The sequence below is a fragment of the Lepisosteus platostomus genome, chromosome 10 (genome assembly GCF_059453375.1).
Source record: "Lepisosteus platostomus isolate fLepPlt1 chromosome 10, fLepPlt1.hap1, whole genome shotgun sequence".
Classification (NCBI taxonomy): Eukaryota; Metazoa; Chordata; class Actinopteri; order Semionotiformes; family Lepisosteidae; genus Lepisosteus; species Lepisosteus platostomus.
This window is the reverse complement of record NC_142620.1, coordinates 30,304,161-30,328,055: the sequence shown is the minus strand read 5'-3', so window position 1 is coordinate 30,328,055 and position 23,895 is coordinate 30,304,161.

Below are 23,895 nucleotides of genomic sequence, written 5' to 3'. Positions count from 1 at the left end.
AGAAGTTGTCAAAACGTGTTTTTCAGCCCAAATAAACACGTTTTGGCAACTTTGGTCACCAACATGTAAGTTATAGGGCAGGAACAGAACACTTTTCAAAACGTGTTTTTCAGCCCGAAATAAACGCGTTTTCTCAACCCTTGGAATCACAGTGTAACTGACTGGCTCAGAAGAGCCCACTGAGTCAGCCCTTAACCCCAGTGTGCAGAAGTTGTCAAAACGTGTTTTTCAGCCCAAATAAACACGTTTTGGCAACTTTGGTCAACAACATGTAAGTTATAGGGCAGGAACAGAACACTTTTCAAAACGTGTTTTTCAGCCCGAAATAAACGCGTTTTCTCAACTCTTGGAATCACAGTGTAACTGACTGGCTCAGAAGAGCCCACTGAGTCAGCCCTTAACCCCAGTGTGCAGAAGTTGTCAAAACGTGTTTTTAAGCACAAATAAACACGTTTTGGCAACTTTGGTCACCAACATGTAAGTTATAGGGCAGGAACAGAACACTTTTCAAAACGTGTTTTTCAGCCCGAAATAAACGCGTTTTCTCAACTCTTGGAATCACAGTGTAACTGACTGGCTCAGAAGAGCCCACTGATTCAGCCCTTAACCCCAGTGTGCAGAAGTTGTCAAAACGTGTTTTTCAGCACAAATAAACACGTTTTGGCAACTTTGGTCACCAACATGTAAGTTATAGGGCAGGAACAGAACACTTTTCAAAACGTGTTTTTCAGCCCGAAATAAACGCGTTTTCTCAACTCCTGGAATCACAGTGTAACTGACTGGCTCAGAAGAGCCCACTGAGCCAGCCCTTAACCCCAGTGTGCAGAAGTTGTCAAAACGTGTTTTTCAGCACAAATAAACACGTTTTGGCAACTTTGGTCACCAACATGTAAGTTATAGGGCAGGAACAGAACACTTTTCAAAACGTGTTTTTCAGCCCGAAATAAACGCGTTTTCTCAACCCTTGGAATCACAGTGTAACTGACTGGCTCAGAAGAGCCCACTGAGTCAGCCCTTAACCCCAGTGTGCAGAAGTTGTCAAAACGTGTTTTTAAGCACAAATAAACACGTTTTGGCAACTTTGGTCACCAACATGTAAGTTATAGGGCAGGAACAGAACACTTTTCAAAACGTGTTTTTCAGCCCGAAATAAACGCGTTTTCTCAACTCCTGGAATCACAGTGTAACTGACTGGCTCAGAAGAGCCCACTGAGTCAGCCCTTAACCCCAGTGTGCAGAAGTTGTTAAAACGTGTTTTTCAGCACAAATAAACACGTTTTGGCAACTTTGGTCAACAACATGTAAGTTATAGGGCAGGAACAGAACACTTTTCAAAACGTGTTTTTCAGCCCGAAATAAACGCGTTTTCTCAACCCTTGGAATCACAGTGTAACTGACTGGCTCAGAAGAGCCCAATGAGTCAGCCCTTAACCCCAGTGTGCAGAAGTTGTCAAAATGTGTTTTTCAGCACAAATAAACACGTTTTGGCAACTTTGGTCAACAACATGTAAGTTATAGGGCAGGAACAGAACACTTTTCAAAACGTGTTTTTCAGCCCGAAATAAATGCGTTTTCTCAACTCTTGGAATCACAGTGTAACTGACTGGCTCAGAAGAGCCCACTGAGTCAGCCCTTAACCCCAGTGTGCAGAAGTTGTCAAAACGTGTTTTTCAGCACAAATAAACACGTTTTGGCAACTTTGGTCACCAACATGTAAGTTATAGGGCAGGAACAGAACACTTTTCAAAACGTGTTTTTCAGCCCGAAATAAACGCGTTTTCTCAACTCCTGGAATCACAGTGTAACTGACTGGCTCAGAAGAGCCCACTGAGTCAGCCCTTAACCCCAGTGTGCAGAAGTTGTCAAAACGTGTTTTTCAGCCCAAATAAACACGTTTTGGCAACTTTGGTCACCAACATGTAAGTTATAGGGCAGGAACAGAACACTTTTCAAAACGTGTTTTTCAGCCCGAAATAAACGCGTTTTCTCAACCCTTGGAATCACAGTGTAACTGACTGGCTCAGAAGAGCCCACTGAGTCAGCCCTTAACCCCAGTGTGCAGAAGTTGTCAAAACGTGTTTTTCAGCCCAAATAAACACGTTTTGGCAACTTTGGTCAACAACATGTAAGTTATAGGGCAGGAACAGAACACTTTTCAAAACGTGTTTTTCAGCCCGAAATAAACGCGTTTTCTCAACTCTTGGAATCACAGTGTAACTGACTGGCTCAGAAGAGCCCACTGAGTCAGCCCTTAACCCCAGTGTGCAGAAGTTGTCAAAACGTGTTTTTCAGCCCAAATAAACACGTTTTGGCAACTTTGGTCACCAACATGTAAGTTATAGGGCAGGAACAGAACACTTTTCAAAACGTGTTTTTCAGCCCAAAATAAACGCGTTTTCTCAACCCTTGGAATCACAGTGTAACTGACTGGCTCAGAAGAGCCCACTGAGTCAGCCCTTAACCCCAGTGTGCAGAAGTTGTCAAAACGTGTTTTTCAGCCCAAATAAACACGTTTTGGCAACTTTGGTCAACAACATGTAAGTTATAGGGCAGGAACAGAACACTTTTCAAAACGTGTTTTTCAGCCCGAAATAAACGCGTTTTCTCAACTCTTGGAATCACAGTGTAACTGACTGGCTCAGAAGAGCCCACTGAGTCAGCCCTTAACCCCAGTGTGCAGAAGTTGTCAAAACGTGTTTTTCAGCACAAATAAACACGTTTTGGCAACTTTGGTCACCAACATGTAAGTTATAGGGCAGGAACAGAACACTTTTCAAAACGTGTTTTTCAGCCCGAAATAAACGCGTTTTCTCAACTCTTGGAATCACAGTGTAACTGACTGGCTCAGAAGAGCCCACTGAGTCAGCCCTTAACCCCAGTGTGCAGAAGTTGTCAAAACGTGTTTTTCAGCACACATAAACACGTTTTGGCAACTTTGGTCAACAACATGTAAGTTATAGGGCAGGAACAGAACACTTTTCAAAACGTGTTTTTCAGCCCGAAATAAACGCGTTTTCTCAACCCTTGGAATCACAGTGTAACTGACTGGCTCAGAAGAGCCCACTGAGTCAGCCCTTAACCCCAGTGTGCAGAAGTTGTCAAAACGTGTTTTTCAGCACAAATAAACACGTTTTGGCAACTTTGGTCACCAACATGTAAGTTATAGGGCAGGAACAGAATACTTTTCAAAACGTGTTTTTCAGCCCGAAATAAACGCGTTTTCTCAACCCTTGGAATCACAGTGTAACTGACTGGCTCAGAAGAGCCCACTGAGTCAGCCCTTAACCCCAGTGTGCAGAAGTTGTCAAAACGTGTTTTTAAGCACAAATAAACACGTTTTGGCAACTTTGGTCACCAACATGTAAGTTATAGGGCAGGAACAGAACACTTTTCAAAACGTGTTTTTCAGCCCGAAATAAACGCGTTTTCTCAACTCTTGGAATCACAGTGTAACTGACTGGCTCAGAAGACCCCACTGATTCAGCCCTTAACCCCAGTGTGCAGAAGTTGTCAAAACGTGTTTTTCAGCACAAATAAACACGTTTTGGCAACTTTGGTCACCAACATGTAAGTTATAGGGCAGGAACAGAACACTTTTCAAAACGTGTTTTTCAGCCCGAAATAAACGCGTTTTCTCAACTCCTGGAATCACAGTGTAACTGACTGGCTCAGAAGAGCCCACTGAGTCAGCCCTTAACCCCAGTGTGCAGAAGTTGTCAAAACATGTTTTTCAGCACAAATAAACACGTTTTGGCAACTTTGGTCAACAACATGTAAGTTATAGGGCAGGAACAGAACACTTTTCAAAACGTGTTTTTCAGCCCGAAATAAACGCGTTTTCTCAACCCTTGGAATCACAGTGTAACTGACTGGCTCAGAAGAGCCCACTGAGTCAGCCCTTAACCCCAGTGTGCAGAAGTTGTCAAAACGTGTTTTTAAGCACAAATAAACACGTTTTGGCAACTTTGGTCACCAACATGTAAGTTATAGGGCAGGAACAGAACACTTTTCAAAACGTGTTTTTCAGCCCGAAATAAACGCGTTTTCTCAACTCCTGGAATCACAGTGTAACTGACTGGCTCAGAAGAGCCCACTGAGTCAGCCCTTAACCCCAGTGTGCAGAAGTTGTCAAAACGTGTTTTTAAGCACAAATAAACACGTTTTGGCAACTTTGGTCACCAACATGTAAGTTATAGGGCAGGAACAGAACACTTTTCAAAACGTGTTTTTCAGCCCGAAATAAACGCGTTTTCTCAACTCCTGGAATCACAGTGTAACTGACTGGCTCAGAAGAGCCCACTGAGTCAGCCCTTAACCCCAGTGTGCAGAAGTTGTCAAAACGTGTTTTTAAGCACAAATAAACACGTTTTGGCAACTTTGGTCACCAACATGTAAGTTATAGGGCAGGAACAGAACACTTTTCAAAACGTGTTTTTCAGCCCGAAATAAACGCGTTTTCTCAACTCCTGGAATCACAGTGTAACTGACTGGCTCAGAAGAGCCCACTGAGTCAGCCCTTAACCCCAGTGTGCAGAAGTTGTCAAAACGTGTTTTTCAGCACAAATAAACACGTTTTGGCAACTTTGGTCACCAACATGTAAGTTACAGGGCAGGAACAGAACACTTTTCAAAACGTGTTTTTCAGCCCGAAATAAACGCGTTTTCTCAACTCTTGGAATCACAGTGTAACTGACTGGCTCAGAAGAGCCCACTGAGTCAGCCCTTAACCCCAGTGTGCAGAAGTTGTCAAAACGTGTTTTTAAGCACAAATAAACACGTTTTGGCAACTTTGGTCACCAACATGTAAGTTATAGGGCAGGAACAGAACACTTTTCAAAACGTGTTTTTCAGCCCGAAATAAACGCGTTTTCTCAACTCCTGGAATCACAGTGTAACTGACTGGCTCAGAAGAGCCCACTGAGTCAGCCCTTAACCCCAGTGTGCAGAAGTTGTCAAAACGTGTTTTTCAGCACAAATAAACACGTTTTGGCAACTTTGGTCACCAACATGTAAGTTATAGGGCAGGAACAGAACACTTTTCAAAACGTGTTTTTCAGCCCGAAATAAACGCGTTTTCTCAACCCTTGGAATCACAGTGTAACTGACTGGCTCAGAAGAGCCCACTGAGTCAGCCCTTAACCCCAGTGTGCAGAAGTTGTCAAAACGTGTTTTTCAGCACAAATAAACACGTTTTGGCAACTTTGGTCAACAACATGTAAGTTATAGGGCAGGAACAGAACACTTTTCAAAACGTGTTTTTCAGCCCGAAATAAACGCGTTTTCTCAACTCTTGGAATCACAGTGTAACTGACTGGCTCAGAAGAGCCCACTGATTCAGCCCTTAACCCCAGTGTGCAGAAGTTGTCAAAACGTGTTTTTCAGCACAAATAAACACGTTTTGGCAACTTTGGTCACCAACATGTAAGTTATAGGGCAGGAACAGAACACTTTTCAAAACGTGTTTTTCAGCCCGAAATAAACGCGTTTTCTCAACTCCTGGAATCACAGTGTAACTGACTGGCTCAGAAGAGCCCACTGAGTCAGCCCTTAACCCCAGTGTGCAGAAGTTGTCAAAACGTGTTTTTCAGCACAAATAAACACGTTTTGGCAACTTTGGTCAACAACATGTAAGTTATAGGGCAGGAACAGAACACTTTTCAAAACGTGTTTTTCAGCCCGAAATAAACGCGTTTTCTCAACTCCTGGAATCACAGTGTAACTGACTGGCTCAGAAGAGCCCACTGAGTCAGCCCTTAACCCCAGTGTGCAGAAGTTGTCAAAACGTGTTTTTCAGCACAAATAAACACGTTTTGGCAACTTTGGTCACCAACATGTAAGTTACAGGGCAGGAACAGAACACTTTTCAAAACGTGTTTTTCAGCCCGAAATAAACGCGTTTTCTCAACTCTTGGAATCACAGTGTAACTGACTGGCTCAGAAGAGCCCACTGAGTCAGCCCTTAACCCCAGTGTGCAGAAGTTGTCAAAACGTGTTTTTAAGCACAAATAAACACGTTTTGGCAACTTTGGTCACCAACATGTAAGTTATAGGGCAGGAACAGAACACTTTTCAAAACGTGTTTTTCAGCCCGAAATAAACGCGTTTTCTCAACTCCTGGAATCACAGTGTAACTGACTGGCTCAGAAGAGCCCACTGAGTCAGCCCTTAACCCCAGTGTGCAGAAGTTGTCAAAACGTGTTTTTCAGCACAAATAAACACGTTTTGGCAACTTTGGTCAACAACATGTAAGTTATAGGGCAGGAACAGAACACTTTTCAAAACGTGTTTTTCAGCCCGAAATAAACGCATTTTCTCAACCCTTGGAATCACAGTGTAACTGACTGGCTCAGAAGAGCCCACTGAGTCAGCCCTTAACCCCAGTGTGCAGAAGTTGTCAAAACGTGTTTTTAAGCACAAATAAACACGTTTTGGCAACTTTGGTCACCAACATGTAAGTTATAGGGCAGGAACAGAACACTTTTCAAAACGTGTTTTTCAGCCCGAAATAAACGCGTTTTCTCAACTCCTGGAATCACAGTGTAACTGACTGGCTCAGAAGAGCCCACTGAGTCAGCCCTTAACCCCAGTGTGCAGAAGTTGTCAAAACGTGTTTTTAAGCACAAATAAACACGTTTTGGCAACTTTGGTCACCAACATGTAAGTTATAGGGCAGGAACAGAACACTTTTCAAAACGTGTTTTTCAGCCCGAAATAAACGCGTTTTCTCAACTCCTGGAATCACAGTGTAACTGACTGGCTCAGAAGAGCCCACTGAGTCAGCCCTTAACCCCAGTGTGCAGAAGTTGTCAAAACGTGTTTTTAAGCACAAATAAACACGTTTTGGCAACTTTGGTCACCAACATGTAAGTTATAGGGCAGGAACAGAACACTTTTCAAAACGTGTTTTTCAGCCCGAAATAAACGCGTTTTCTCAACTCCTGGAATCACAGTGTAACTGACTGGCTCAGAAGAGCCCACTGAGTCAGCCCTTAACCCCAGTGTGCAGAAGTTGTCAAAACGTGTTTTTCAGCACAAATAAACACGTTTTGGCAACTTTGGTCACCAACATGTAAGTTACAGGGCAGGAACAGAACACTTTTCAAAACGTGTTTTTCAGCCCGAAATAAACGCGTTTTCTCAACTCTTGGAATCACAGTGTAACTGACTGGCTCAGAAGAGCCCACTGAGTCAGCCCTTAACCCCAGTGTGCAGAAGTTGTCAAAACGTGTTTTTAAGCACAAATAAACACGTTTTGGCAACTTTGGTCACCAACATGTAAGTTATAGGGCAGGAACAGAACACTTTTCAAAACGTGTTTTTCAGCCCGAAATAAACGCGTTTTCTCAACTCCTGGAATCACAGTGTAACTGACTGGCTCAGAAGAGCCCACTGAGTCAGCCCTTAACCCCAGTGTGCAGAAGTTGTCAAAACGTGTTTTTCAGCACAAATAAACACGTTTTGGCAACTTTGGTCACCAACATGTAAGTTATAGGGCAGGAACAGAACACTTTTCAAAACGTGTTTTTCAGCCCGAAATAAACGCGTTTTCTCAACCCTTGGAATCACAGTGTAACTGACTGGCTCAGAAGAGCCCACTGAGTCAGCCCTTAACCCCAGTGTGCAGAAGTTGTCAAAACGTGTTTTTCAGCACAAATAAACACGTTTTGGCAACTTTGGTCAACAACATGTAAGTTATAGGGCAGGAACAGAACACTTTTCAAAACGTGTTTTTCAGCCCGAAATAAACGCGTTTTCTCAACTCTTGGAATCACAGTGTAACTGACTGGCTCAGAAGAGCCCACTGATTCAGCCCTTAACCCCAGTGTGCAGAAGTTGTCAAAACGTGTTTTTCAGCACAAATAAACACGTTTTGGCAACTTTGGTCACCAACATGTAAGTTATAGGGCAGGAACAGAACACTTTTCAAAACGTGTTTTTCAGCCCGAAATAAACGCGTTTTCTCAACTCCTGGAATCACAGTGTAACTGACTGGCTCAGAAGAGCCCACTGAGTCAGCCCTTAACCCCAGTGTGCAGAAGTTGTCAAAACGTGTTTTTCAGCACAAATAAACACGTTTTGGCAACTTTGGTCAACAACATGTAAGTTATAGGGCAGGAACAGAACACTTTTCAAAACGTGTTTTTCAGCCCGAAATAAACGCATTTTCTCAACCCTTGGAATCACAGTGTAACTGACTGGCTCAGAAGAGCCCACTGAGTCAGCCCTTAACCCCAGTGTGCAGAAGTTGTCAAAACGTGTTTTTAAGCACAAATAAACACGTTTTGGCAACTTTGGTCACCAACATGTAAGTTATAGGGCAGGAACAGAACACTTTTCAAAACGTGTTTTTCAGCCCGAAATAAACGCGTTTTCTCAACTCCTGGAATCACAGTGTAACTGACTGGCTCAGAAGAGCCCACTGAGTCAGCCCTTAACCCCAGTGTGCAGAAGTTGTCAAAACGTGTTTTTCAGCACAAATAAACACGTTTTGGCAACTTTGGTCACCAACATGTAAGTTATAGGGCAGGAACAGAACACTTTTCAAAACGTGTTTTTCAGCCCGAAATAAACGCGTTTTCTCAACTCTTGGAATCACAGTGTAACTGACTGGCTCAGAAGAGCCCACTGAGTCAGCCCTTAACCCCAGTGTGCAGAAGTTGTCAAAACGTGTTTTTCAGCACAAATAAACACGTTTTGGCAACTTTGGTCAACAACATGTAAGTTATAGGGCAGGAACAGAACACTTTTCAAAACGTGTTTTTCAGCCCGAAATAAACGCGTTTTCTCAACCCTTGGAATCACAGTGTAACTGACTGGCTCAGAAGAGCCCACTGAGTCAGCCCTTAACCCCAGTGTGCAGAAGTTGTCAAAACGTGTTTTTAAGCACAAATAAACACGTTTTGGCAACTTTGGTCACCAACATGTAAGTTATAGGGCAGGAACAGAACACTTTTCAAAACGTGTTTTTCAGCCCGAAATAAACGCGTTTTCTCAACTCCTGGAATCACAGTGTAACTGACTGGCTCAGAAGAGCCCACTGAGTCAGCCCTTAACCCCAGTGTGCAGAAGTTGTCAAAACGTGTTTTTCAGCACAAATAAACACGTTTTGGCAACTTTGGTCACCAACATGTAAGTTATAGGGCAGGAACAGAACACTTTTCAAAACGTGTTTTTCAGCCCGAAATAAACGCGTTTTCTCAACTCCTGGAATCACAGTGTAACTGACTGGCTCAGAAGAGCCCACTGAGTCAGCCCTTAACCCCAGTGTGCAGAAGTTGTCAAAACGTGTTTTTCAGCACAAATAAACACGTTTTGGCAACTTTGGTCACCAACATGTAAGTTATAGGGCAGGAACAGAACACTTTTCAAAACGTGTTTTTCAGCCCGAAATAAACGCGTTTTCTCAACCCTTGGAATCACAGTGTAACTGACTGGCTCAGAAGAGCCCACTGAGTCAGCCCTTAACCCCAGTGTGCAGAAGTTGTCAAAACGTGTTTTTCAGCACAAATAAACACGTTTTGGCAACTTTGGTCAACAACATGTAAGTTATAGGGCAGGAACAGAACACTTTTCAAAACGTGTTTTTCAGCCCGAAATAAACGCGTTTTCTCAACTCTTGGAATCACAGTGTAACTGACTGGCTCAGAAGAGCCCACTGATTCAGCCCTTAACCCCAGTGTGCAGAAGTTGTCAAAACGTGTTTTTCAGCACAAATAAACACGTTTTGGCAACTTTGGTCACCAACATGTAAGTTATAGGGCAGGAACAGAACACTTTTCAAAACGTGTTTTTCAGCCCGAAATAAACGCGTTTTCTCAACTCCTGGAATCACAGTGTAACTGACTGGCTCAGAAGAGCCCACTGAGTCAGCCCTTAACCCCAGTGTGCAGAAGTTGTCAAAACGTGTTTTTCAGCACAAATAAATACGTTTTGGCAACTTTGGTCAACAACATGTAAGTTATAGGGCAGGAACAGAACACTTTTCAAAACGTGTTTTTCAGCCCGAAATAAACGCGTTTTCTCAACCCTTGGAATCACAGTGTAACTGACTGGCTCAGAAGAGCCCACTGAGTCAGCCCTTAACCCCAGTGTGCAGAAGTTGTCAAAACGTGTTTTTAAGCACAAATAAACACGTTTTGGCAACTTTGGTCACCAACATGTAAGTTATAGGGCAGGAACAGAACACTTTTCAAAACGTGTTTTTCAGCCCGAAATAAACGCGTTTTCTCAACCCTTGGAATCACAGTGTAACTGACTGGCTCAGAAGAGCCCAATGAGTCAGCCCTTAACCCCAGTGTGCAGAAGTTGTCAAAACGTGTTTTTCAGCACAAATAAACACGTTTTGGCAACTTTGGTCACCAACATGTAAGTTATAGGGCAGGAACAGAACACTTTTCAAAACGTGTTTTTCAGCCCGAAATAAACGCGTTTTCTCAACCCTTGGAATCACAGTGTAACTGACTGGCTCAGAAGAGCCCACTGAGTCAGCCCTTAACCCCAGTGTGCAGAAGTTGTCAAAACGTGTTTTTCAGCACAAATAAACACGTTTTGGCAACTTTGGTCAACAACATGTAAGTTATAGGGCAGGAACAGAACACTTTTCAAAACGTGTTTTTCAGCCCGAAATAAACGCGTTTTCTCAACTCTTGGAATCACAGTGTAACTGACTGGCTCAGAAGAGCCCACTGATTCAGCCCTTAACCCCAGTGTGCAGAAGTTGTCAAAACGTGTTTTTCAGCACAAATAAACACGTTTTGGCAACTTTGGTCACCAACATGTAAGTTATAGGGCAGGAACAGAACACTTTTCAAAACGTGTTTTTCAGCCCGAAATAAACGCGTTTTCTCAACTCCTGGAATCACAGTGTAACTGACTGGCTCAGAAGAGCCCACTGAGTCAGCCCTTAACCCCAGTGTGCAGAAGTTGTCAAAACGTGTTTTTCAGCACAAATAAACACGTTTTGGCAACTTTGGTCAACAACATGTAAGTTATAGGGCAGGAACAGAACACTTTTCAAAACGTGTTTTTCAGCCCGAAATAAACGCGTTTTCTCAACCCTTGGAATCACAGTGTAACTGACTGGCTCAGAAGAGCCCACTGAGTCAGCCCTTAACCCCAGTGTGCAGAAGTTGTCAAAACGTGTTTTTAAGCACAAATAAACACGTTTTGGCAACTTTGGTCACCAACATGTAAGTTATAGGGCAGGAACAGAACACTTTTCAAAACGTGTTTTTCAGCCCGAAATAAACGCGTTTTCTCAACTCCTGGAATCACAGTGTAACTGACTGGCTCAGAAGAGCCCACTGAGTCAGCCCTTAACCCCAGTGTGCAGAAGTTGTCAAAACGTGTTTTTCAGCACAAATAAACACGTTTTGGCAACTTTGGTCAACAACATGTAAGTTATAGGGCAGGAACAGAACACTTTTCAAAACGTGTTTTTCAGCCCGAAATAAACGCGTTTTCTCAACCCTTGGAATCACAGTGTAACTGACTGGCTCAGAAGAGCCCAATGAGTCAGCCCTTAACCCCAGTGTGCAGAAGTTGTCAAAACGTGTTTTTCAGCACAAATAAACACGTTTTGGCAACTTTGGTCAACAACATGTAAGTTATAGGGCAGGAACAGAACACTTTTCAAAACGTGTTTTTCAGCCCGAAATAAATGCGTTTTCTCAACTCTTGGAATCACAGTGTAACTGACTGGCTCAGAAGAGCCCACTGAGTCAGCCCTTAACCCCAGTGTGCAGAAGTTGTCAAAACGTGTTTTTCAGCACAAATAAACACGTTTTGGCAACTTTGGTCACCAACATGTAAGTTATAGGGCAGGAACAGAACACTTTTCAAAACGTGTTTTTCAGCCCGAAATAAACGCGTTTTCTCAACTCCTGGAATCACAGTGTAACTGACTGGCTCAGAAGAGCCCACTGAGTCAGCCCTTAACCCCAGTGTGCAGAAGTTGTCAAAACGTGTTTTTCAGCCCAAATAAACACGTTTTGGCAACTTTGGTCACCAACATGTAAGTTATAGGGCAGGAACAGAACACTTTTCAAAACGTGTTTTTCAGCCCGAAATAAACGCGTTTTCTCAACCCTTGGAATCACAGTGTAACTGACTGGCTCAGAAGAGCCCACTGAGTCAGCCCTTAACCCCAGTGTGCAGAAGTTGTCAAAACGTGTTTTTCAGCCCAAATAAACACGTTTTGGCAACTTTGGTCAACAACATGTAAGTTATAGGGCAGGAACAGAACACTTTTCAAAACGTGTTTTTCAGCCCGAAATAAACGCGTTTTCTCAACTCTTGGAATCACAGTGTAACTGACTGGCTCAGAAGAGCCCACTGAGTCAGCCCTTAACCCCAGTGTGCAGAAGTTGTCAAAACGTGTTTTTCAGCCCAAATAAACACGTTTTGGCAACTTTGGTCACCAACATGTAAGTTATAGGGCAGGAACAGAACACTTTTCAAAACGTGTTTTTCAGCCCAAAATAAACGCGTTTTCTCAACCCTTGGAATCACAGTGTAACTGACTGGCTCAGAAGAGCCCACTGAGTCAGCCCTTAACCCCAGTGTGCAGAAGTTGTCAAAACGTGTTTTTCAGCCCAAATAAACACGTTTTGGCAACTTTGGTCAACAACATGTAAGTTATAGGGCAGGAACAGAACACTTTTCAAAACGTGTTTTTCAGCCCGAAATAAACGCGTTTTCTCAACTCTTGGAATCACAGTGTAACTGACTGGCTCAGAAGAGCCCACTGAGTCAGCCCTTAACCCCAGTGTGCAGAAGTTGTCAAAACGTGTTTTTCAGCCCAAATAAACACGTTTTGGCAACTTTGGTCACCAACATGTAAGTTATAGGGCAGGAACAGAACACTTTTCAAAACGTGTTTTTCAGCCCGAAATAAACGCGTTTTCTCAACTCTTGGAATCACAGTGTAACTGACTGGCTCAGAAGAGCCCACTGAGTCAGCCCTTAACCCCAGTGTGCAGAAGTTGTCAAAACGTGTTTTTCAGCCCAAATAAACACGTTTTGGCAACTTTGGTCAACAACATGTAAGTTATAGGGCAGGAACAGAACACTTTTCAAAACGTGTTTTTCAGCCCGAAATAAACGCGTTTTCTCAACTCTTGGAATCACAGTGTAACTGACTGGCTCAGAAGAGCCCACTGAGTCAGCCCTTAACCCCAGTGTGCAGAAGTTGTCAAAACGTGTTTTTCAGCACAAATAAACACGTTTTGGCAACTTTGGTCACCAACATGTAAGTTATAGGGCAGGAACAGAACACTTTTCAAAACGTGTTTTTCAGCCCGAAATAAACGCGTTTTCTCAACTCCTGGAATCACAGTGTAACTGACTGGCTCAGAAGAGCCCACTGAGTCAGCCCTTAACCCCAGTGTGCAGAAGTTGTCAAAACGTGTTTTTCAGCACAAATAAACACGTTTTGGCAACTTTGGTCAACAACATGTAAGTTATAGGGCAGGAACAGAACACTTTTCAAAACGTGTATTTCAGCCCGAAATAAACGCGTTTTCTCAACCCTTGGAATCACAGTGTAACTGACTGGCTCAGAAGAGCCCACTGAGTCAGCCCTTAACCCCAGTGTGCAGAAGTTGTCAAAACGTGTTTTTAAGCACAAATAAACACGTTTTGGCAACTTTGGTCACCAACATGTAAGTTATAGGGCAGGAACAGAACACTTTTCAAAACGTGTTTTTCAGCCCGAAATAAACGCGTTTTCTCAACTCCTGGAATCACAGTGTAACTGACTGGCTCAGAAGAGCCCACTGAGTCAGCCCTTAACCCCAGTGTGCAGAAGTTGTCAAAACGTGTTTTTCAGCACAAATAAACACGTTTTGGCAACTTTGGTCACCAACATGTAAGTTATAGGGCAGGAACAGAACACTTTTCAAAACGTGTTTTTCAGCCCGAAATAAACGCGTTTTCTCAACCCTTGGAATCACAGTGTAACTGACTGGCTCAGAAGAGCCCACTGAGTCAGCCCTTAACCCCAGTGTGCAGAAGTTGTCAAAACGTGTTTTTCAGCCCAAATAAACACGTTTTGGCAACTTTGGTCACCAACATGTAAGTTATAGGGCAGGAACAGAACACTTTTCAAAACGTGTTTTTCAGCCCGAAATAAACGCGTTTTCTCAACTCCTGGAATCACAGTGTAACTGACTGGCTCAGAAGAGCCCACTGAGTCAGCCCTTAACCCCAGTGTGCAGAAGTTGTCAAAACGTGTTTTTCAGCACAAATAAACACGTTTTGGCAACTTTGGTCAACAACATGTAAGTTATAGGGCAGGAACAGAACACTTTTCAAAACGTGTTTTTCAGCCCGAAATAAACGCGTTTTCTCAACCCTTGGAATCACAGTGTAACTGACTGGCTCAGAAGAGCCCAATGAGTCAGCCCTTAACCCCAGTGTGCAGAAGTTGTCAAAACGTGTTTTTCAGCACAAATAAACACGTTTTGGCAACTTTGGTCAACAACATGTAAGTTATAGGGCAGGAACAGAACACTTTTCAAAACGTGTTTTTCAGCCCGAAATAAATGCGTTTTCTCAACTCTTGGAATCACAGTGTAACTGACTGGCTCAGAAGAGCCCACTGAGTCAGCCCTTAACCCCAGTGTGCAGAAGTTGTCAAAACGTGTTTTTCAGCACAAATAAACACGTTTTGGCAACTTTGGTCACCAACATGTAAGTTATAGGGCAGGAACAGAACACTTTTCAAAACGTGTTTTTCAGCCCGAAATAAACGCGTTTTCTCAACTCCTGGAATCACAGTGTAACTGACTGGCTCAGAAGAGCCCACTGAGTCAGCCCTTAACCCCAGTGTGCAGAAGTTGTCAAAACGTGTTTTTCAGCCCAAATAAACACGTTTTGGCAACTTTGGTCACCAACATGTAAGTTATAGGGCAGGAACAGAACACTTTTCAAAACGTGTTTTTCAGCCCGAAATAAACGCGTTTTCTCAACCCTTGGAATCACAGTGTAACTGACTGGCTCAGAAGAGCCCACTGAGTCAGCCCTTAACCCCAGTGTGCAGAAGTTGTCAAAACGTGTTTTTCAGCCCAAATAAACACGTTTTGGCAACTTTGGTCAACAACATGTAAGTTATAGGGCAGGAACAGAACACTTTTCAAAACGTGTTTTTCAGCCCGAAATAAACGCGTTTTCTCAACTCTTGGAATCACAGTGTAACTGACTGGCTCAGAAGAGCCCACTGAGTCAGCCCTTAACCCCAGTGTGCAGAAGTTGTCAAAACGTGTTTTTCAGCCCAAATAAACACGTTTTGGCAACTTTGGTCACCAACATGTAAGTTATAGGGCAGGAACAGAACACTTTTCAAAACGTGTTTTTCAGCCCAAAATAAACGCGTTTTCTCAACCCTTGGAATCACAGTGTAACTGACTGGCTCAGAAGAGCCCACTGAGTCAGCCCTTAACCCCAGTGTGCAGAAGTTGTCAAAACGTGTTTTTCAGCACACATAAACACGTTTTGGCAACTTTGGTCAACAACATGTAAGTTATAGGGCAGGAACAGAACACTTTTCAAAACGTGTTTTTCAGCCCGAAATAAACGCGTTTTCTCAACCCTTGGAATCACAGTGTAACTGACTGGCTCAGAAGAGCCCACTGAGTCAGCCCTTAACCCCAGTGTGCAGAAGTTGTCAAAACGTGTTTTTCAGCACAAATAAACACGTTTTGGCAACTTTGGTCACCAACATGTAAGTTATAGGGCAGGAACAGAATACTTTTCAAAACGTGTTTTTCAGCCCGAAATAAACGCGTTTTCTCAACCCTTGGAATCACAGTGTAACTGACTGGCTCAGAAGAGCCCACTGAGTCAGCCCTTAACCCCAGTGTGCAGAAGTTGTCAAAACGTGTTTTTAAGCACAAATAAACACGTTTTGGCAACTTTGGTCACCAACATGTAAGTTATAGGGCAGGAACAGAACACTTTTCAAAACGTGTTTTTCAGCCCGAAATAAACGCGTTTTCTCAACTCTTGGAATCACAGTGTAACTGACTGGCTCAGAAGACCCCACTGATTCAGCCCTTAACCCCAGTGTGCAGAAGTTGTCAAAACTTGTTTTTCAGCACAAATAAACACGTTTTGGCAACTTTGGTCACCAACATGTAAGTTATAGGGCAGGAACAGAACACTTTTCAAAACGTGTTTTTCAGCCCGAAATAAACGCGTTTTCTCAACTCCTGGAATCACAGTGTAACTGACTGGCTCAGAAGAGCCCACTGAGTCAGCCCTTAACCCCAGTGTCCAGAAGTTGTCAAAACGTGTTTTTCAGCACAAATAAACACGTTTTGGCAACTTTGGTCAACAACATGTAAGTTATAGGGCAGGAACAGAACACTTTTCAAAACGTGTTTTTCAGCCCGAAATAAACGCGTTTTCTCAACTCTTGGAATCACAGTGTAACTGACTGGCTCAGAAGAGCCCACTGAGTCAGCCCTTAACCCCAGTGTGCAGAAGTTGTCAAAACGTGTTTTTCAGCACAAATAAACACGTTTTGGCAACTTTGGTCACCAACATGTAAGTTATAGGGCAGGAACAGAACACTTTTCAAAACGTGTTTTTCAGCCCGAAATAAACGCGTTTTCTCAACTCCTGGAATCACAGTGTAACTGACTGGCTCAGAAGAGCCCACTGAGTCAGCCCTTAACCCCAGTGTGCAGAAGTTGTCAAAACGTGTTTTTCAGCCCAAATAAACACGTTTTGGCAACTTTGGTCAACAACATGTAAGTTATAGGGCAGGAACAGAACACTTTTCAAAACGTGTTTTTCAGCCCGAAGTAAACGCGTTTTCTCAACTCTTGGAATCACAGTGTAACTGACTGGCTCAGAAGAGCCCACTGAGTCAGCCCTTAACCCCAGTGTGCAGAAGTTGTCAAAACGTGTTTTTCAGCCCAAATAAACACGTTTTGGCAACTTTGGTCACCAACATGTAAGTTATAGGGCAGGAACAGAACACTTTTCAAAACGTGTTTTTCAGCCCGAAATAAACGCGTTTTCTCAACTCTTGGAATCACAGTGTAACTGACTGGCTCAGAAGAGCCCACTGAGTCAGCCCTTAACCCCAGTGTGCAGAAGTTGTCAAAACGTGTTTTTCAGCCCAAATAAACACGTTTTGGCAACTTTGGTCACCAACATGTAAGTTATAGGGCAGGAACAGAACACTTTTCAAAACGTGTTTTTCAGCCCGAAATAAACGCGTTTTCTCAACTCTTGGAATCACAGTGTAACTGACTGGCTCAGAAGAGCCCACTGAGTCAGCCCTTAACCCCAGTGTGCAGAAGTTGTCAAAACGTGTTTTTCAGCACAAATAAACACGTTTTGGCAACTTTGGTCAACAACATGTAAGTTATAGGGCAGGAACAGAACACTTTTCAAAACGTGTTTTTCAGCCCGAAATAAACGCGTTTTCTCAACCCTTGGAATCACAGTGTAACTGACTGGCTCAGAAGAGCCCACTGAGTCAGCCCTTAACCCCAGTGTGCAGAAGTTGTCAAAACGTGTTTTTCAGCACAAATAAACACGTTTTGGCAACTTTGGTCACCAACATGTAAGTTATAGGGCAGGAACAGAACACTTTTCAAAACGTGTTTTTCAGCCCGAAATAAACGCGTTTTCTCAACTCCTGGAATCACAGTGTAACTGACTGGCTCAGAAGAGCCCACTGAGTCAGCCCTTAACCCCAGTGTGCAGAAGTTGTCAAAACGTGTTTTTAAGCACAAATAAACACGTTTTGGCAACTTTGGTCACCAACATGTAAGTTATAGGGCAGGAACAGAACACTTTTCAAAACATGTTTTTCAGCCCGAAATAAACGCGTTTTCTCAACTCTTGGAATCACAGTGTAACTGACTGGCTCAGAAGAGCCCACTGATTCAGCCCTTAACCCCAGTGTGCAGAAGTTGTCAAAACGTGTTTTTCAGCACAAATAAACACGTTTTGGCAACTTTGGTCACCAACATGTAAGTTATAGGGCAGGAACAGAACACTTTTCAAAACGTGTTTTTCAGCCCGAAATAAACGCGTTTTCTCAACTCCTGGAATCACAGTGTAACTGACTGGCTCAGAAGAGCCCACTGAGTCAGCCCTTAACCCCAGTGTGCAGAAGTTGTCAAAACGTGTTTTTCAGCACAAATAAACACGTTTTGGCAACTTTGGTCAACAACATGTAAGTTATAGGGCAGGAACAGAACACTTTTCAAAACGTGTTTTTCAGCCCGAAATAAACGCGTTTTCTCAACTCTTGGAATCACAGTGTAACTGACTGGCTCAGAAGAGCCCACTGAGTCAGCCCTTAACCCCAGTGTGCAGAAGTTGTCAAAACGTGTTTTTCAGCACAAATAAACACGTTTTGGCAACTTTGGTCAATAACATGTAAGTTATAGGGCAGGAACAGAACACTTTTCAAAACGTGTTTTTCAGCCCGAAATAAACGCGTTTTCTCAACTCTTGGAATCACAGTGTAACTGACTGGCTCAGAAGAGCCCACTGAGTCAGCCCTTAACCCCAGTGTGCAGAAGTTGTCAAAACGTGTTTTTCAGCACAAATAAACACGTTTTGGCAACTTTGGTCACCAACATGTAAGTTATAGGGCAGGAACAGAACACTTTTCAAAACGTGTTTTTCAGCCCGAAAAAAACGCGTTTTCTCAACTCCTGTAATCACAGTGTAACTGACTGGCTCAGAAGAGCCCACTGAGTCAGCCCTTAACCCCAGTGTGCAGAAGTTGTCAAAACGTGTTTTTCAGCACAAATAAACACGTTTTGGCAACTTTGGTCACCAACATGTAAGTTATAGGGCAGGAACAGAACACTTTTCAAAACGTGTTTTTCAGCCCGAAATAAACGCGTTTTCTCAACTCCTGGAATCACAGTGTAACTGACTGGCTCAGAAGAGCCCACTGAGTCAGCCCTTAACCCCAGTGTGCAGAAGTTGTCAAAACGTGTTTTTCAGCACAAATAAACACGTTTTGGCAGCTTTGGTCAACAACATGTAAGTTATAGGGCAGGAACAGAACACTTTTCAAAACGTGTTTTTCAGCCCGAAATAAACGCGTTTTCTCAACTCCTGGAATCACAGTGTAACTGACTGGCTCAGAAGAGCCCACTGAGTCAGCCCTTAACCCCAGTGTGCAGAAGTTGTCAAAACGTGTTTTTCAGCACAAATAAACACGTTTTGGCAACTTTGGTCACCAACATGTAAGTTATAGGGCAGGAACAGAACACTTTTCAAAACGTGTTTTTCAGCCCGAAATAAACGCGTTTTCTCAACTCCTGGAATCACAGTGTAACTGACTGGCTCAGAAGAGCCCACTGAGTCAGCCCTTAACCCCAGTGTGCAGAAGTTGTCAAAACGTGTTTTTCAGCACAAATAAACACGTTTTGGCAACTTTGGTCAACAACATGTAAGTTATAGGGCAGGAACAGAACACTTTTCAAAACGTGTTTTTCAGCCCGAAATAAACGCGTTTTCTCAACCCTTGGAATCACAGTGTAACTGACTGGCTCAGAAGAGCCCACTGAGTCAGCCCTTAACCCCAGTGTGCAGAAGTTGTCAAAACGTGTTTTTAAGCACAAATAAACACGTTTTGGCAACTTTGGTCACCAACATGTAAGTTATAGGGCAGGAACAGAACACTTTTCAAAACGTGTTTTTCAGCCCGAAATAAACGCGTTTTCTCAACTCCTGGAATCACAGTGTAACTGACTGGCTCAGAAGAGCCCACTGAGTCAGCCCTTAACCCCAGTGTGCAGAAGTTGTCAAAACGTGTTTTTCAGCACAAATAAACACGTTTTGGCAACTTTGGTCACCAACATGTAAGTTATAGGGCAGGAACAGAACACTTTTCAAAACGTGTTTTTCAGCCCGAAAAAAACGCGTTTTCTCAACTCCTGTAATCACAGTGTAACTGACTGGCTCAGAAGAGCCCACTGAGTCAGCCCTTAACCCCAGTGTGCAGAAGTTGTCAAAACGTGTTTTTCAGCACAAATAAACACGTTTTGGCAACTTTGGTCACCAACATGTAAGTTATAGGGCAGGAACAGAACACTTTTCAAAACGTGTTTTTCAGCCCGAAATAAACGCGTTTTCTCAACTCCTGGAATCACAGTGTAACTGACTGGCTCAGAAGAGCCCACTGAGTCAGCCCTTAACCCCAGTGTGCAGAAGTTGTCAAAACGTGTTTTTCAGCACAAATAAACACGTTTTGGCAGCTTTGGTCAACAACATGTAAGTTATAGGGCAAGAACAGAACACTTTTCAAAACGTGTTTTTCAGCCCGAAATAAACGCGTTTTCTCAAATCCTGGAATCACAGTGTAACTGACTGGCTCAGAAGAGCCCACTGAGTCAGCCCTTAACCCCAGTGTGCAGAAGTTGTCAAAACGTGTTTTTCAGCACAAATAAACACGTTTTGGCAACTTTGGTCACCAACATGTAAGTTATAGGGCAGGAACAGAACACTTTTCAAAACGTGTTTTTCAGCCCGAAATAAATGCGTTTTCTCAACTCTTGGAATCACAGTGTAACTGACTGGCTCAGAAGAGCCCACTGAGTCAGCCCTTAACCCCAGTGTGCAGAAGTTGTCAAAACGTGTTTTTCAGCACAAATAAACACGTTTTGGCAACTTTGGTCAACAACATGTAAGTTATAGGGCAGGAACAGAACACTTTTCAAAACGTGTTTTTCAGCCCGAAATAAACGCGTTTTCTCAACTCTTGGAATCACAGTGTAACTGACTGGCTCAGAAGAGCCCACTGAGTCAGCCCTTAACCCCAGTGTGCAGAAGTTGTCAAAACGTGTTTTTCAGCACAAATAAACACGTTTTGGCAACTTTGGTCACCAACATGTAAGTTATAGGGCAGGAACAGAACACTTTTCAAAACGTGTTTTTCAGCCCGAAATAAACGCGTTTTCTCAACTCCTGGAATCACAGTGTAACTGACTGGCTCAGAAGAGCCCACTGAGTCAGCCCTTAACCCCAGTGTGCAGAAGTTGTCAAAACGTGTTTTTCAGCCCAAATAAACACGTTTTGGCAACTTTGGTCAACAACATGTAAGTTATAGGGCAGGAACAGAACACTTTTCAAAACGTGTTTTTCAGCCCGAAATAAACGCGTTTTCTCAACTCTTGGAATCACAGTGTAACTGACTGGCTCAGAAGAGCCCACTGAGTCAGCCCTTAACCCCAGTGTGCAGAAGTTGTCAAAACGTGTTTTTCAGCACAAATAAACACGTTTTGGCAACTTTGGTCAACAACATGTAAGTTATAGGGCAGGAACAGAACACTTTTCAAAACGTGTTTTTCAGCCCGAAATAAACGCGTTTTCTCAACCCTTGGAATCACAGTGTAACTGACTGGCTCAGAAGAGCCCACTGAGTCAGCCCTTAACCCCAGTGTGCAGAAGTTGTCAAAACGTGTTTTTCAGCACAAATAAACACGTTTTGGCAACTTTGGTCACCAACATGTAAGTTATAGGGCAGGAACAGAACACTTTTCAAAACGTGTTTTTCAGCCCGAAATAAACGCGTTTTCTCAACTCCTGGAATCACAGTGTAACTGACTGGCTCAGAAGAGCCCACTGAGTCAGCCCTTAACCCCAGTGTGCAGAAGTTGTCAAAACGTGTTTTTAAGCACAAATAAACACGTTTTGGCAACTTTGGTCACCAACATGTAAGTTATAGGGCAGGAACAGAACACTTTTCAAAACGTGTTTTTCAGCCCGAAATAAACGCGTTTTCTCAACTCTTGGAATCACAGTGTAACTGACTGGCTCAGAAGAGCCCACTGATTCAGCCCTTAACCCCAGTGTGCAGAAGTTGTCAAAACGTGTTTTTCAGCACAAATAAACACGTTTTGGCAACTTTGGTCACCAACATGTAAGTTATAGGGCAGGAACAGAACACTTTTCAAAACGTGTTTTTCAGCCCGAAATAAACGCGTTTTCTCAACTCCTGGAATCACAGTGTAACTGACTGGCTCAGAAGAGCCCACTGAGTCAGCCCTTAACCCCAGTGTGCAGAAGTTGTCAAAACGTGTTTTTCAGCACAAATAAACACGTTTTGGCAACTTTGGTCAACAACATGTAAGTTATAGGGCAGGAACAGAACACTTTTCAAAACGTGTTTTTCAGCCCGAAATAAACGCGTTTTCTCAACTCTTGGAATCACAGTGTAACTGACTGGCTCAGAAGAGCCCACTGAGTCAGCCCTTAACCCCAGTGTGCAGAAGTTGTCAAAACGTGTTTTTCAGCACAAATAAACACGTTTTGGCAACTTTGGTCAACAACATGTAAGTTATAGGGCAGGAACAGAACACTTTTCAAAACGTGTTTTTCAGCCCGAAATAAACGCGTTTTCTCAACTCTTGGAATCACAGTGTAACTGACTGGCTCAGAAGAGCCCACTGAGTCAGCCCTTAACCCCAGTGTGCAGAAGTTGTCAAAACGTGTTTTTCAGCACAAATAAACACGTTTTGGCAACTTTGGTCACCAACATGTAAGTTATAGGGCAGGAACAGAACACTTTTCAAAACGTGTTTTTCAGCCCGAAAAAAACGCGTTTTCTCAACTCCTGTAATCACAGTGTAACTGACTGGCTCAGAAGAGCCCACTGAGTCAGCCCTTAACCCCAGTGTGCAGAAGTTGTCAAAACGTGTTTTTTCAGCACAAATAAACACGTTTTGGCAACTTTGGTCACCAACATGTAAGTTATAGGGCAGGAACAGAACACTTTTCAAAACGTGTTTTTCAGCCCGAAATAAACGCGTTTTCTCAACTCCTGGAATCACAGTGTAACTGACTGGCTCAGAAGAGCCCACTGAGTCAGCCCTTAACCCCAGTGTGCAGAAGTTGTCAAAACGTGTTTTTCAGCACAAATAAACACGTTTTGGCAGCTTTGGTCAACAACATGTAAGTTATAGGGCAGGAACAGAACACTTTTCAAAACGTGTTTTTCAGCCCGAAATAAACGCGTTTTCTCAACTCCTGGAATCACAGTGTAACTGACTGGCTCAGAAGAGCCCACTGAGTCAGCCCTTAACCCCAGTGTGCAGAAGTTGTCAAAACGTGTTTTTCAGCACAAATAAACACGTTTTGGCAACTTTGGTCACCAACATGTAAGTTATAGGGCAGGAACAGAACACTTTTCAAAACGTGTTTTTCAGCCCGAAATAAACGCGTTTTCTCAACTCCTGGAATCACAGTGTAACTGACTGGCTCAGAAGAGCCCACTGAGTCAGCCCTTAACCCCAGTGTGCAGAAGTTGTCAAAACGTGTTTTTCAGCACAAATAAACACGTTTTGGCAATTTTGGTCAACAACATGTAAGTTATAGGGCAGGAACAGAACACTTTTCAAAACGTGTTTTTCAGCCCGAAATAAACGCGTTTTCTCAACCCTTGGAATCACAGTGTAACTGACTGGCTCAGAAGAGCCCACTGAGTCAGCCCTTAACCCCAGTGTGCAGAAGTTGTCAAAACGTGTTTTTCAGCACAAATAAACACGTTTTGGCAACTTTGGTCACCAACATGTAAGTTATAGGGCAGGAACAGAACACTTTTCAAAACGTGTTTTTCAGCCCAAAATAAACGCGTTTTCTCAACCCTTGGAATCACAGTGTAACTGACTGGCTCAGAAGAGCCCACTGAGTCAGCCCTTAACCCCAGTGTGCAGAAGTTGTCAAAACGTGTTTTTCAGCACACATAAACACGTTTTGGCAACTTTGGTCAACAACATGTAAGTTATAGGGCAGGAACAGAACACTTTTCAAAACGTGTTTTTCAGCCCGAAATAAACGCGTTTTCTCAACCCTTGGAATCACAGTGTAACTGACTGGCTCAGAAGAGCCCACTGAGTCAGCCCTTAACCCCAGTGT